Genomic DNA, 11,959 nt, shown 5'->3' on the forward strand with positions numbered 1-11,959 from the left:
TGGTCAGTCAAGAGGGGCCATGAATCACAGGAAAAGCAGCTACCCTGATGAAATGCCAGACACGCTTACAGGAGGAAAAACAGCCCGTGTGATGCAACAAGAAGCAATCACTTCGTTTCAAAAAAGGTTTCCAGCCACCACCATACTTTTGCAATATGCATCTTATTAGTAATATTTGGTAGCTTAATTGTATAAGACGGCTCAGCCTAGCTTGAATTTCATAGTCCACAAGGAGGCAGGCAGGCCGGGTCAGGTATCAGAGGTCAGAGGCAGGAGGAGCAGGTAGTACTAAGGAAGCAGGCCTAATCCCTGGAAACCCAGTTGCATGGACAACTTCCTGTGCCTGTGCTTGGTTTAAATACAAGCAGGGAATCCATCAAGACAGCCAGAGTTCCACCAATCAGAGCCCAGGACTGAGGTCCTCTGGCAGAGTTCAGGTCCTCGTTCTGGTGCCCGTTAGTTGGTCACTAGATGGCAGATGGGCCCATGCTTGCACCTGCTGCTCCTGAAGACCAGGGTTTGAGACCCCTCGCCTCTCCCAGACAGGTGCTCTGTTAGACTCTAGTTATTCAGGCCTGCCTGTAAAGACCCATGTTTTGTAAGTCTATCCTTCTCCTTTAGCTGGTTATAGGGGTATAAAACAAAGAATCACAACCACAGGCCTTCTCTCACTATGACAGTCTGAGGCCTGGTACTTTGGCTCAGATGCCACAGTGGCGGCCATAAGCCGGGAAGCGTGAGGTCACATACGCACGTTCCAACACAACGTCTGACACCAGGCTGCTAAGACGGTGATCCCGTCTAACACCTCCAAAGAAAAGATCCGAGCATGTTTAAAGGAAACTCGGCTTGCTGGCATTCTGTCTGGCGAAAGAATCACTCATCCACAGCTGTGGTTGTAAAATCTACACTCCTCGTCGTGTTGTCTTTATGGTCCCCAGTTCTCTATTGTCTGTTTGAATGCGTTCTGTCTGGTTCTTGGATTGTTTCTGTCTGTTGCATAGCTAAGTGTGATCGGGTAAGGTGGTGGGAGATGATTGGTTAAAGAATTATGCGACACTATATTAGGACTGGTTAAAGAATCATCTTGTAGTATTGTTAAAGAAATGGTTGGTTAAGATACATTATAAAAACAGGGGTAAAACAGGAAATGGGGGGGAAGATGTATTGGTGTAAAGGACTGAGGGGGTCCAAATGGATGCTTGCTTGAAAAGATCCCAATAAACCTGTCATATTGCCTGCTCGTGGACGCTGGACTTCTGCTTCTGCCAGCGCACTAAGAACTGAAAGGACTGGGGGGGCGGGGTCCTAACACATGTTGTCTTGGCTCTTCCAGAGATGACAAGACTCTCTTTACTATGCAAACTCATTTGTCCTGCTGGTAAATGCAAGGGCGATAGACTGAGTTAAGCCATGTCTGCAATGCTATGAGGGGGCCACATATGTACATACAGTCACATCTCCTGTGAGCCTGATGTGTGGCTGGCCCTTGAGGGGCGTATTGGCTGAAATTTGGGAAGAGGCAGAAAAGGCCCTGGCGGCAGTCAAGTCTAGGAGCACTCAAATGAACTCCAGTCTTTGTAGAAGCAATAGTGTTCTTTATTTTTAGGCCCACGATGCTGCACCAGTGGTGAGTCTGATGGAGAGCAGTCGCTACCTGGTGTCCGGAGGGACCCTGAACCAACAAGTCACATACAGCTGTCTCTCTAGTGGAGATAGGCTGCTACCGTCACTATGCAGCTGGTAAAAGCCCTCGGCGCTGATGAGACCAGAGGGTAGGATGGTGAACTGGTAATGATCTTCTCCTGTAACGAACCTCAGGAACTTCCTGTGAGCAGGACGGAGGGCCATGTGGAAGCAGACATCCGGTGAACTGAGGGCAGCATAACCGCAGAGCTAGGAAAGGGACAATCGTAGCACGGCTCACCATACGGAACTTCATCTTCTTGGTGTACTTTTTCAGGTTCTGAAGGTCTAGAACGGGTCTGAAACCTCCTGTGCCCAAATGAAAAGGAGACACTTCTTCTCTAGCTCCCAAAGAACGCAGGGTCTGCACTTCCTGCCTTAGTACAGTCTCATGAGAAGGGTCCCTGAAGAGGGACTGGCAAAGGGAGGATCAGAGGGGGGGGAATGAAAACAAATTGCAAAGTGTACCCCGAATCCACCATGCTTCGCACCCGCTTGTCTGCCGTGCCTGTGGGAAATGGAATAACCTGTCCAGGAAAGAAGGGATCGGTCCAGTGAGATCCAGGGGTCAAACCAACTGCTTCTAGGCCAGTGGATGTCTGAATGAGGAGACCGAGGAAGTAGAAGGCAGAGGTATCCTTCTCTCAGACTTTTGCTTTCTTGTGGACTGCTCAGCCTGACGGAAGGGGTAACATTGCTGTCTAAGCTGGTATCCAGGACAATATTTGTCTTCTTCATAGCTGGGATATAGAGGTCCACAGACTGTAGCACTGCTCTTCAGTCCTTTAGAGTGTGTAGAGCCTCATCTGCTTTGGATGAGAACTCAGCCCTCGAAGGGAAGGTCCTCTGCTGTCTGTTTTACCTCAGCAGGAACAGCCCAGGACTGCCACGAGCGGGAAGGGCACATAGCCACTGTCATCGCCATAGCCCTGGCGGCAGAATCCGCCACCTCCAAGGAAGCTTGCAGAGCCGATGGAGAGACCAGGTGACCTTCTGCAACCAGGGACTGAAACCATTCTCTGGAGCTGCCCAGCCATTTATCTGCAAACTGAGGGATTGCCTCCCGGTTAGAATAGTTGTAGCTGGACGTTAAGGCACTGTGTCGCTGTGAACACAATGTCGAATGAATGGGCCTTCCAAAAAGATCAAGCTCCTTGGCATCTTTTCCTTTCGGAGTGACCTTAGCCCAGCCTTTTGTTCAGCAGGGCCGCTTGTCGCGAGCCCAGCACAGGGTGTAAATAAAACTGCCCAGGCCCCTGGGATTGAACCTGGTTTCCGTTCCCTTGGTTTAGCCACAGATGGCACGGAGGAAGGGGTTCACCACAGTGTCTTAATAAGCTGCATAGTGGCATCGTTGATAGGCAGGGCTAGCTGGGACGCCCTAGCAAAACGTCAGTCACTTTGTGGGTATTCTCCTCCACTGGCTCCAGCTGTACGCCAAGAGAAACGGCTATTCTCCGGCAGAGCTCTCGGTGCACCTGGAAGTCATCTGGCGCCGGGCAGGACATCTCCAGCACCAGAGCCTCATCAGGTAACGAGGAAGATGCCTGAGGGGGAAGCAAAGGGGAAAAGCTCTCAAGGCTAGTCCGGTAGTACCCGGGTAGGCAGCAGCTCCCACGCAGGCTGAGGGAAGTCCTGTAATTGTGAGTCTGTAGGTAACTCGATAACAACCATCACAGGCCCCTCGGTACTGGCGGGACACAGTTCTTCCAGGGGATCTGCTCCTGCCAGGTAGAGGCCATGCTGACCTGGATGCTGATCCCCAGGGGATCCAATATGGCCAGTATCAGGCCTCAGATGTGTCGGGGCCGCGTGTCCCAATCCCTGGCTTGACTCTTCTCAAAGCTGCGCTGCCGAGGACGAGGAGGGGACCTCTGGACTCTCGGTAGTGTGAGGCTCAAGGGCCCGTCTCAGAGTCCGATGAAGAAAAGGAATATTCTGAGAGCCACGGTGGTGCAGTGCCGGGGGGCCTCGGCAACGGTGCCAGGAATGTGGCACCAGATGAAGACAGAGGGCTTCCTAGCTGCTGGTACCGTGCATTGGATGGAGCCCGTATTGGAGCAAACAGGGCTGAAAAGGGTGGTACCGGGCCTGTAGTCGATGGGCCCTGCACCGGTGCCAAACGAGGGTCTAGGCCCTGAATCAATGGCAGCGTTGGTGCCAACAGGCATCGCAGGCCTTTCGCTGCTGCGTAGGCCCGTGACATTGTCGGTACCCAGAGGAGCGGTCGCTCTTGCATGATCAGACGTGTCTGATCTCTCTCAGCCAAAGAAGTAGCTGACCTTGATGGCCCCTGCCATGGGCGGCAGGTATAATAGGCGCAGCTGCCGCCGACCTGCCGCCGGGCGCCTGGGCCGTGGTGGCCCCGCCTCTTCCCGTGCTTGCTGCCCCTTCCCCAGCCCGCCACCGTCCCCCAGCCTGGCTGCTCCTCTCCCCCCATTCCACCCTCCCTCTCCAGAGGTGCTCACCACTTGCCACGTGTGTCCCTCCTCTCCTCCACCCCTTCCCCCATGAGCCCTCCCCCCGCTCACCCCACCCTCCTCAACCCCTAGCAGCAGCCGCACAAGTGCCAAATACAGAGATAAAATAACCTCTCTCCTCTTACTTGAGATTCCCCTGTTTACAATCCCAGGATCACATTAACTCTTTTGGCCACAGCGTTACACTGGGGGCTGATGTTCAAACAACCTTAACGAAGCACTTTGTTCCTACCAGTGCCTCATTTCTCTAAGGTCGAAAGCCTTCATCTCAGCTTCGTCATTTTGAGTTTTTCTATTTCGTCCAATCAGCATTTCCCAGCGGAGAATACATTCTGTTGGAAAATTTTCAGCCCGCTCTAATGCGCAGTGAGATACTAAAACTGGAGTCAGGGTGGCAGAATCGGGTCCCAAATAAATACAGCACAGCTAACCAGTGAACTCGTGGTGTCACGCAAGACCTCCCAGTCATGCCAGACACAGCTAGGGCACTGTTTGTGAGAACAAGCAGGCGGGCTGGCGTGCAGAATGGATTTCCGAGTCCAGTATTTCAGTCATGTTCATCACAGTCGAGGGCTGAGCCTCTGGCCAGCTGGCAGATTCAATAACGATGCCCTGTGTCTGCCTGGTGTCTTTCATCCAAGGATCTAAACGACACATCAGTGGGAGCCACAGGGACCCAGCACCTTGGAAAATCAGGGTACTTCTCACTAGATATAATACGATCCAATGGAAGTTGAAGCTACACAAACTGAGTCTGGAAATAGGTGGCATATTTTTAAGAGCAGGCGTAATTAACCAGTGCAGCCAATTACCAAGGGCTGTGGTGGATTCTCACTCCTAGCAAATTTTTAAAGCACGACTGGCTGTTTTTCTAAAAGATCCATTCTCTTTCAAGAGGAATTAAGTCAGGAGAGTGCTGTGCCTACCTTGTCCAGGCGCTCAGACCAGAGGATCACAGTGGTGCCTTCTGGCCTCAGAAGCTATGAATTTTTGTCTCACTGCTGGGCGCTGTTTTAGTGGCCAGAGCCATTTCTCAGTCACCTGAGTGCACAAAAAAGCAATTAATCTGAAACTCTGCCTTCACGCTGCGTCCTGTCCCATGGACCAAGGGCTCGGAAATGATCGAATGGGATTGTACCAGACTTTCTGCTCAGAGAAATTTAGACCTCAGAGCTGAGGAGCAGCATGAGACATTTCAATCCAGTGGGCACACATTGTGAAACATGCCGGGGGCTTCACGAGAAAGTGCCTCCCATGTAACACGATGTCCATGGGCGAGTCATTATCTCTGGGGCGTGAACCACTGATTACGGGGTCTACGAGCTTGTACGCTAGAGCCCAAGCTAATAGTTCCAGCTCTGTAAGCCGGAAGGCAGCAACAAACCCATCAATCTGTATGTGGTCAGCTAGCCATGCTCTGTGACAACAGAGACAGCAGAGCGCTCAAGAGAACGGATTAATAGGGGGAGGGGGGGTCTCGTGTCCCCATCTCCTTCAGACCTGAAGTTACAGGGGCTTTCATTGGAACTGAGCTTGTCCTTCCACCAGCTCCTGGCTAAGTGTTGTTAATAGTTAGCCAATTCCTCTGACCCAGTGAGAGACAAGCCTCTTGAGTGTGTCTGAATGGATACACGTCTAATCTATTTCCTTCTAACGAAATCCATTCTCATCACCTTTCACTCAAACCCTGGACTTTCCGTTCACCTTTCCAGGGCACTGTGGTTTTACAGAGCGAAGTCTTTGCGAAACCATTTAGGAGCCATTCTCCCACTGTATTTATATTTCTATTTCTATACCGATCGGCACCTAAATGGATTTGACTTCTCCTCCCTCCCACTCCTTTTTCTTTCATTTCTCTCCCCATTATGCTCACGAAAGCTCGGTGCTATCATTAGTGAGCGTAGCCTGAATGGGAGTGAGTGCCACATGGAAAAAAACCCCGCTTCCCGCCCCGGCCATTGCATTCAATGAGCATGAAGTGGTGTTTCACTCAAGGTTGCTCGTCGTGAAGGCTAAATGAATATGGACCCCGCTCGATGGGTTCCTTGATGGGCGACTGCCCACTTGAGGGAAACAAAGCACTAATGGGTCTTCTTCTTTCCATTACTCCCGCAGTTGTTTTGGGAGCGTTTAGCAGAGAAGGGGGGTTGGAGGAGGGAAATCAAAGCAATGAGAGGATGAGCAGCAGACTGCAGTGGCAATAGCTCCCAGAGAAGAGCTATAAAAATGGATAACTGCTCTAAAAGGGGCACGGTCAGGGGGAATCGGCATTTGCCTAGCTGCCTGGGTCAAAAAGTCTTTGTGTCTGTTGGCAATGTTCCTGTTGTTTTTATGGGATTTTATTTTACTTTTTGGGGAGGGGTGGGGGTCGGGGAAGGGGATGGGCTGCCCAAGTGCATCTTGCCCCCAGCCCAGCACGCAGAAGCAACCCTTTGAAGAGAACTGACCGCCGTGTGCAGCACCAGCCCTACAAGAATAAATCGGTGTCAACAGGCCACCCTGGGCTAACAAACCAGCACGTGCGTCCCAATAACGAAGCGACACACTCAGCTCAGTGCCCGCTGCGTCAAAATCAGGCTTTGTTGCGCTCTCTTCTGACACCCTTCACAACTTAGCCCCTCTCTGCTCTCGCTTCACACTGCCAATACGCTCTGCTCTGCCACCAGTGCCATCCTCATCTCCCCCAAGTGCCGCCGTGCTTTCTTCCATACCGTGTCTTGTGCATGGAACCTTCCTCCTAAAATAGATCATAAAGCCGGCACCTTGGTCTCCTCCGAATCCCTGCTCTAGACTCACGTCTACTGTGGTAAATAGCCTTTAAGCATTCGTGATCGTCAATTATGGCCAAAGAAAGAAAGAAATCTTTGATCGCTCTGGTTCTAAATAACTTAAGTGATGGCATGTCCACCACATCTGGAGAGACCAGCCTCCACCTGTCACATGCTATTACTCTCGGGACTGCCACAAAGTTAGTGGCACCGTAGCCTTTTCACACACCATATGCTATATCTGCTTCTATGCTTTCCTCCGTCCACCTGCTTCTAGAGCAGACAGGGCCCCATGTGGCTCCCGGTGCTGGCCTCATTCGTGTTTATTTTGCTCTTTGGTGCCTCCAGTTCTTGCTGGGGTAACAACTGAAACGCTCATTAGCTGGCGACCTTTTCATTTTTGATTTCCCCTCGTTAATTTCGTCTGGTTTGCATAGGTTCCCTTCATTTGCACTGTCATCGCTGCTCTTTTGAGCAGGAACATTGCCAGGTCATATCCATCCCCAGAGAGAGATGGGAGGAGGGGGAAGGAGAAAGGGAAATTATAAAACAAAAGTCTCCGCTAACCTCAGGTGGGGATTTCTTTAGCTCTCTTAAGCTAAGTAGGGTTTGACGTGTTTGGTAATTACATAGGGGACCTCAAAGGAAAGCCATGTTTCAGGAACACTTGTTAGCAAGTCCGTAGGAAGTGCTGCCAGATACAGGGATGAGTGAATGACCCAGCAGGCTGGAAAGGCATTCACAGTGCTGGACCGGTGCACTGTGCCGATGGAGATGCCATGAGCTACAGAACTAAAGATCCCAAGGCACTTTTCATAAGAGTACAGCTATTCTCTCTGGGGTCTTGGCCCAACTTGGGCTCAAGTTTCCTCTGCAGTTTCAGTGCGGAGAAAGAAAGCGAGGAATCGCTTCTCGCAGCTAAAACATACAGCAGAGGGGAGTCACTTAGATACTCGAGCAATGCAATTTGGATCAGAATTCAGTTCCAATTCTGAACTTTCCCAGAGTTTGGAGGTGATCAAACGTGGAGAAGTTTGGCTTTAGATCCAGATCTCTAGTGCCTTCTGACTGTCTTCTCCAAGTCTGCCTTCTCCCCTCTCAGCTCCTGGGTGAGGGGCTCTCTTTATTTCCATCTCCACCAGCCCCAGCACATGGTCAGCACTTCAGTAAGACACGGGCGACCGTTGATTTCATTTCTGAGAACATCGGCTGGAAGGTGCTACAGAAAAACATGCAGCACTTCCATTTGTCTGCAACCCCACCACTTGGGACGTCTCAAATAGGCTGAACAAAGCACCGAAATATCTCCGGTAGGGGATGATCCTGCCCGGGCGAAATGGGTGAGATGCCCAAGGCGTTCTTTTCCATCTTGCACGTCAAATCATGCTGGGATTTCTATAACAGCTCCTTCCCTTAGCTAATGTTAATGGAAATAAACCATTCCCAGAGAAGGAACTCAGACCAAGAGGAAGCTTGAGGCTTTTAAAGGCCAGTGGAAGAAACTTAACGCTGAGCAAATGTCAGTTGTAATCTGTTGTGACTATTCTGGGATTCCTGGGTTGACACCAACCTGTTTATCTGCCGCTGGCAACATTTTACAAATACCAGGAAAGGTCAGAACCCTGCGGAGAAGGAAGTTGCTGCAGGAAGATACAGTTTTGACTAGATACTTATGGCATTGGTGGGTGGGTGTCTCCATGTCCTCCATTATGTCCTCCATCAGTTCCCAGGCCCCAATTGCCTCCCTGGGGTCCTGTTTCATCCACAGGGAGGAAGGATGGATCTCCTGTCTGGACACTCTCCTGACTCGCATCTGGCACTCATCCATCTACATCGACACGATAAAGTGCATAGTCAATCGCCTGCCCACGCTTTGGTTCATTACGAAACATATTCAAGAGACCCAATAAACCAGTATCAGTCGGGTTGATTGCTATAACCCAATAATAATATAGTTCAGGGAAAAGGTTCGATACAATCCCAGTCTCTGGGAAGCTGTCTCCTGCAGTGTTGTTACATACACCCTATGTAGAAGGTGGGCTCCCAAAGTTACGCTCCCAGAGCCATCTTTTTACACCTTTCCTGTTGACAAGTAAAAGGTCCTGTGTACACCCGTTTCCTACCTTGTTTTTCTGATGCCACGGTGGACCCCTTTTTTCTTTGTTCTGCATACCTGCATTCCAGGTGCCAAAAGGCGCAAAGGCGCCTCTTAGGTTTGTACTAGCGTAGAAAATGCATAGCTCTTGTCTTTTTCCTTTGGGACATTACGAACATAAGAATGGCCAGAGTGGAGCAGACCAATGTTCCAGATATCCCCGTATCCTGTCTTTCGACAGTGGACCATGCCAGGTGCTTCAGAGGGAATGAACAGAACAGGCTGCCATCAAGCCATCCATCCCCTGTTGCCCAGTCCCAGCTTCTGGCAAACAGAGGCTAGGGACACTTCAGAGCACGGTTTTGCATCCCTGCCCATCCTGGCTAATAGCCATTGATGGATATTCCAGTATTAGCTTGTGAGAGTAACTCCCTACCGGTTGCTCTGGTAAAGCACTCAGATGTCCTGATCCTGGCAGTTTTCCTATCTTACATCAGCTAGTGGAAGGTGCTGTGGGACTCTTGACATAGGTTGACAGAATTGTGGGGTGTGTATAAATACAATCAGTTAACAGAACTTCCCAACACTTCTATTAATGCTGTGCCTAACATATCCATACTGGCTAACGATCAGGATAGAGGTTAGACTGGGGAGGGGAACGCAAGGAAGGAGGTGGTACTTATATAAGCTCCACCCACAAAATAAATTCTGTCCATGAGAGCTGCCAAGTGTGACCGGGGCTCCTTGAGTGGAGTGTGACTATGCCCAGGGGAAGGAGCATAGGCCTGGAAGGGACCTCCTGGGTCAGTGAGTCCCGTCACCTACCATCTCGCCGTACAAACCTCCCCCATGAACGTATCAAGCTCCATCTTAAAGCTAGGTAGGTTGTTTGCCCACCCTACCGCAACTGGGAGGCGTTTCCAGAACCTCCCTCCTCTGATGGCTAGAAACCTGCTCCTAATTCTAAGCCTGACTTTGTTCATGGCCAGTTTATCCCCACTGGTTCCAGTGCCGGTCCTGTTCTTGCACTGCAATAGCTCTTCACCCACCCTGGTAGTCACCCCTCTAAAGTATTTAGAGGCAGCCTTCAGATCCCTTCTCAGCCGTCATTTGTCTCGGCTAACCACGCCATGCTGTTTTAAGGTGCATTCGGCCTTTTGAGCTGGGAGGTAAAATTTTCAGCGTGTGTAGACGTAACCAGACTAGCTCTGCTCCGGCAAGCACCTCAAAGGAAGAGTACATCCGTGGCAGCTAGCTGCCCCAAGTCCAGTCCCATGTGACCCTTCGAGTGTGTACTCAGGCAGCTAGCCCGTGTCACCACCCCACTGTGAACACGCTGCTATGGCTCAGGCAGGCGCTCGAGCAAAACTAGTGTGGATACGTCTGCTCACATCGAGAATCACACTTCCCAGCTCAAATGTAGACACACACTCTGTCAGGGAGGCTCTCCAGTCCCCTGATCATCCTAGCAGCCCTTCTCTGCACCCGTTCCAGTTGGATTCATCTTCTCTGAACACGGGCGACCAGATTGTTCCAGAGGAGGTCTTCGCAGTGCCTTGTACAATGGCATCGACGCTTCCCTACCTCCGGAAATACCTGCCTGATCCGCCCTAGTCGTGGTGGTGTCTCCTCGAGGAGACGTAGCCAAAATGGCACCGGCGTGAGAATGGGCATTAACATCTCACTGAGATGAAAGGGGCAGTTCACACCTGTCGGAGCTGCTGTTCCAGGCTCTGCGCAGAGTCACGTAAACGTCTCGGCATTGGTTACATTCACTTCACATCTTCGAGGTTTTCTTTTCCACCGTAACAGCTGTACCTGAATGAAAGATGATTTAGTTGGGGTGGGTCCTGCTGTGAGCAGGGGTGGGACTAGATACCTCCTGAGGTCCCTGCCACCCCTCATCTTCTAGGAGTCTATGAAAGCTGCAACTCTGCAGAACAAGGCAGCGGCTTCAGGGAGGAGCCATGCTGGCTGTTGCTGAGTTCTGATCTTACGTATGTCAGGGACTTTGATCACTGTCGGATTCAAGAGCCGGTCTAGATTAGAAAAGTTTCACTTTGTATGGCCTTGTCTGGGAAAGCTTTGCCAACTATACCCCTTTGGTTGCACAAGTCTAAGAACTACATGGACACTCTTAGTTTGTTATAAGAGCAGCTTTTTTTTAATTTCACTTAAACCTCTTCCCAGGCAACATAAGCTGAAAAGAGACACTCTTCTACTGGAAGAAGGGGTTGTACTGGTATGATTCCCAGCACAGAGGGGAATCTATTGGTATAATTCTCACCATAGGTCTGGTCTACACTTAGCATTTAGATCAACATGCCTGCGTTGCTCAGAAGTATGAACATTTCATAACTATGCCAAGCTCACCACAGGTACAGAGACAGGAAGGCCACCTGAAGAATGCTGCCATCGACTTAGTCTGCAAAAGAGAAGAGTGAGTGGGGATTTGATAGCAGCCTTTAACTACCTGAAAGGGGGTTCCAGGGAGGATGGAGCTAGGCTGTTCTCGGTGGTGGCAGATGACAGAACAAGGAGCAATGGTCTCAAGTTGCAGGGCGGGAGGTCTAAGTTGGACATTAGGAAAAAGTTTTTCCCTAGGAGGGTGGTGAAGCACTGGAATGGGTTACCTAGGGAGGTGGTAGAATCTCCATCCTTAGAGGTTTTTAAGCTGAGGCTTGACAAAGCCCTGGTTGGGATGATATAGTTGAGGTTAGTCCTGCTTTGAGCAGAGGGTTGGACTAGATACCTTCTGAGGTCCCTTCCAACTCTAATATTCTATGATTCTATGATTCTATGACTTAGCTGCTGCTGCTCAGCGAAGCTGATTACACAGAGCAATCGAAAAACCCTTTCCTTCACTGTAACAGGCATCTATGCTATGGCACTACAGCGGCACAGCTACAGCGCCCTAGCTGTGCTCCTGT

General features: G+C 50.6%; 1 long non-coding RNA gene across 1 annotated transcript; it reads right to left on the minus strand.

Annotated features, from left to right (window-relative positions):
- Window positions 1-8,288: 8,288 nt before the first annotated feature.
- LOC137142082 (uncharacterized) lies at window positions 8,289-11,442 on the minus strand. Its single transcript, XR_010916846.1, has 3 exons — window positions 11,403-11,442; window positions 10,739-10,847; window positions 8,289-8,762 (listed from the first exon to the last, which is right to left on the minus strand). It is a non-coding gene; the product is annotated as an uncharacterized lncRNA (long non-coding RNA).
- Window positions 11,443-11,959: the final 517 nt, after the last annotated feature.

This window comes from Emydura macquarii, unplaced genomic scaffold (genome assembly GCF_026122565.2).
Source record: "Emydura macquarii macquarii isolate MOO-44397 ecotype Brisbane River unplaced genomic scaffold, CSIRO-AGI_Emac_v2 contig_3134, whole genome shotgun sequence".
In the NCBI taxonomy this organism is placed as follows: domain Eukaryota; kingdom Metazoa; phylum Chordata; order Testudines; family Chelidae; genus Emydura; species Emydura macquarii.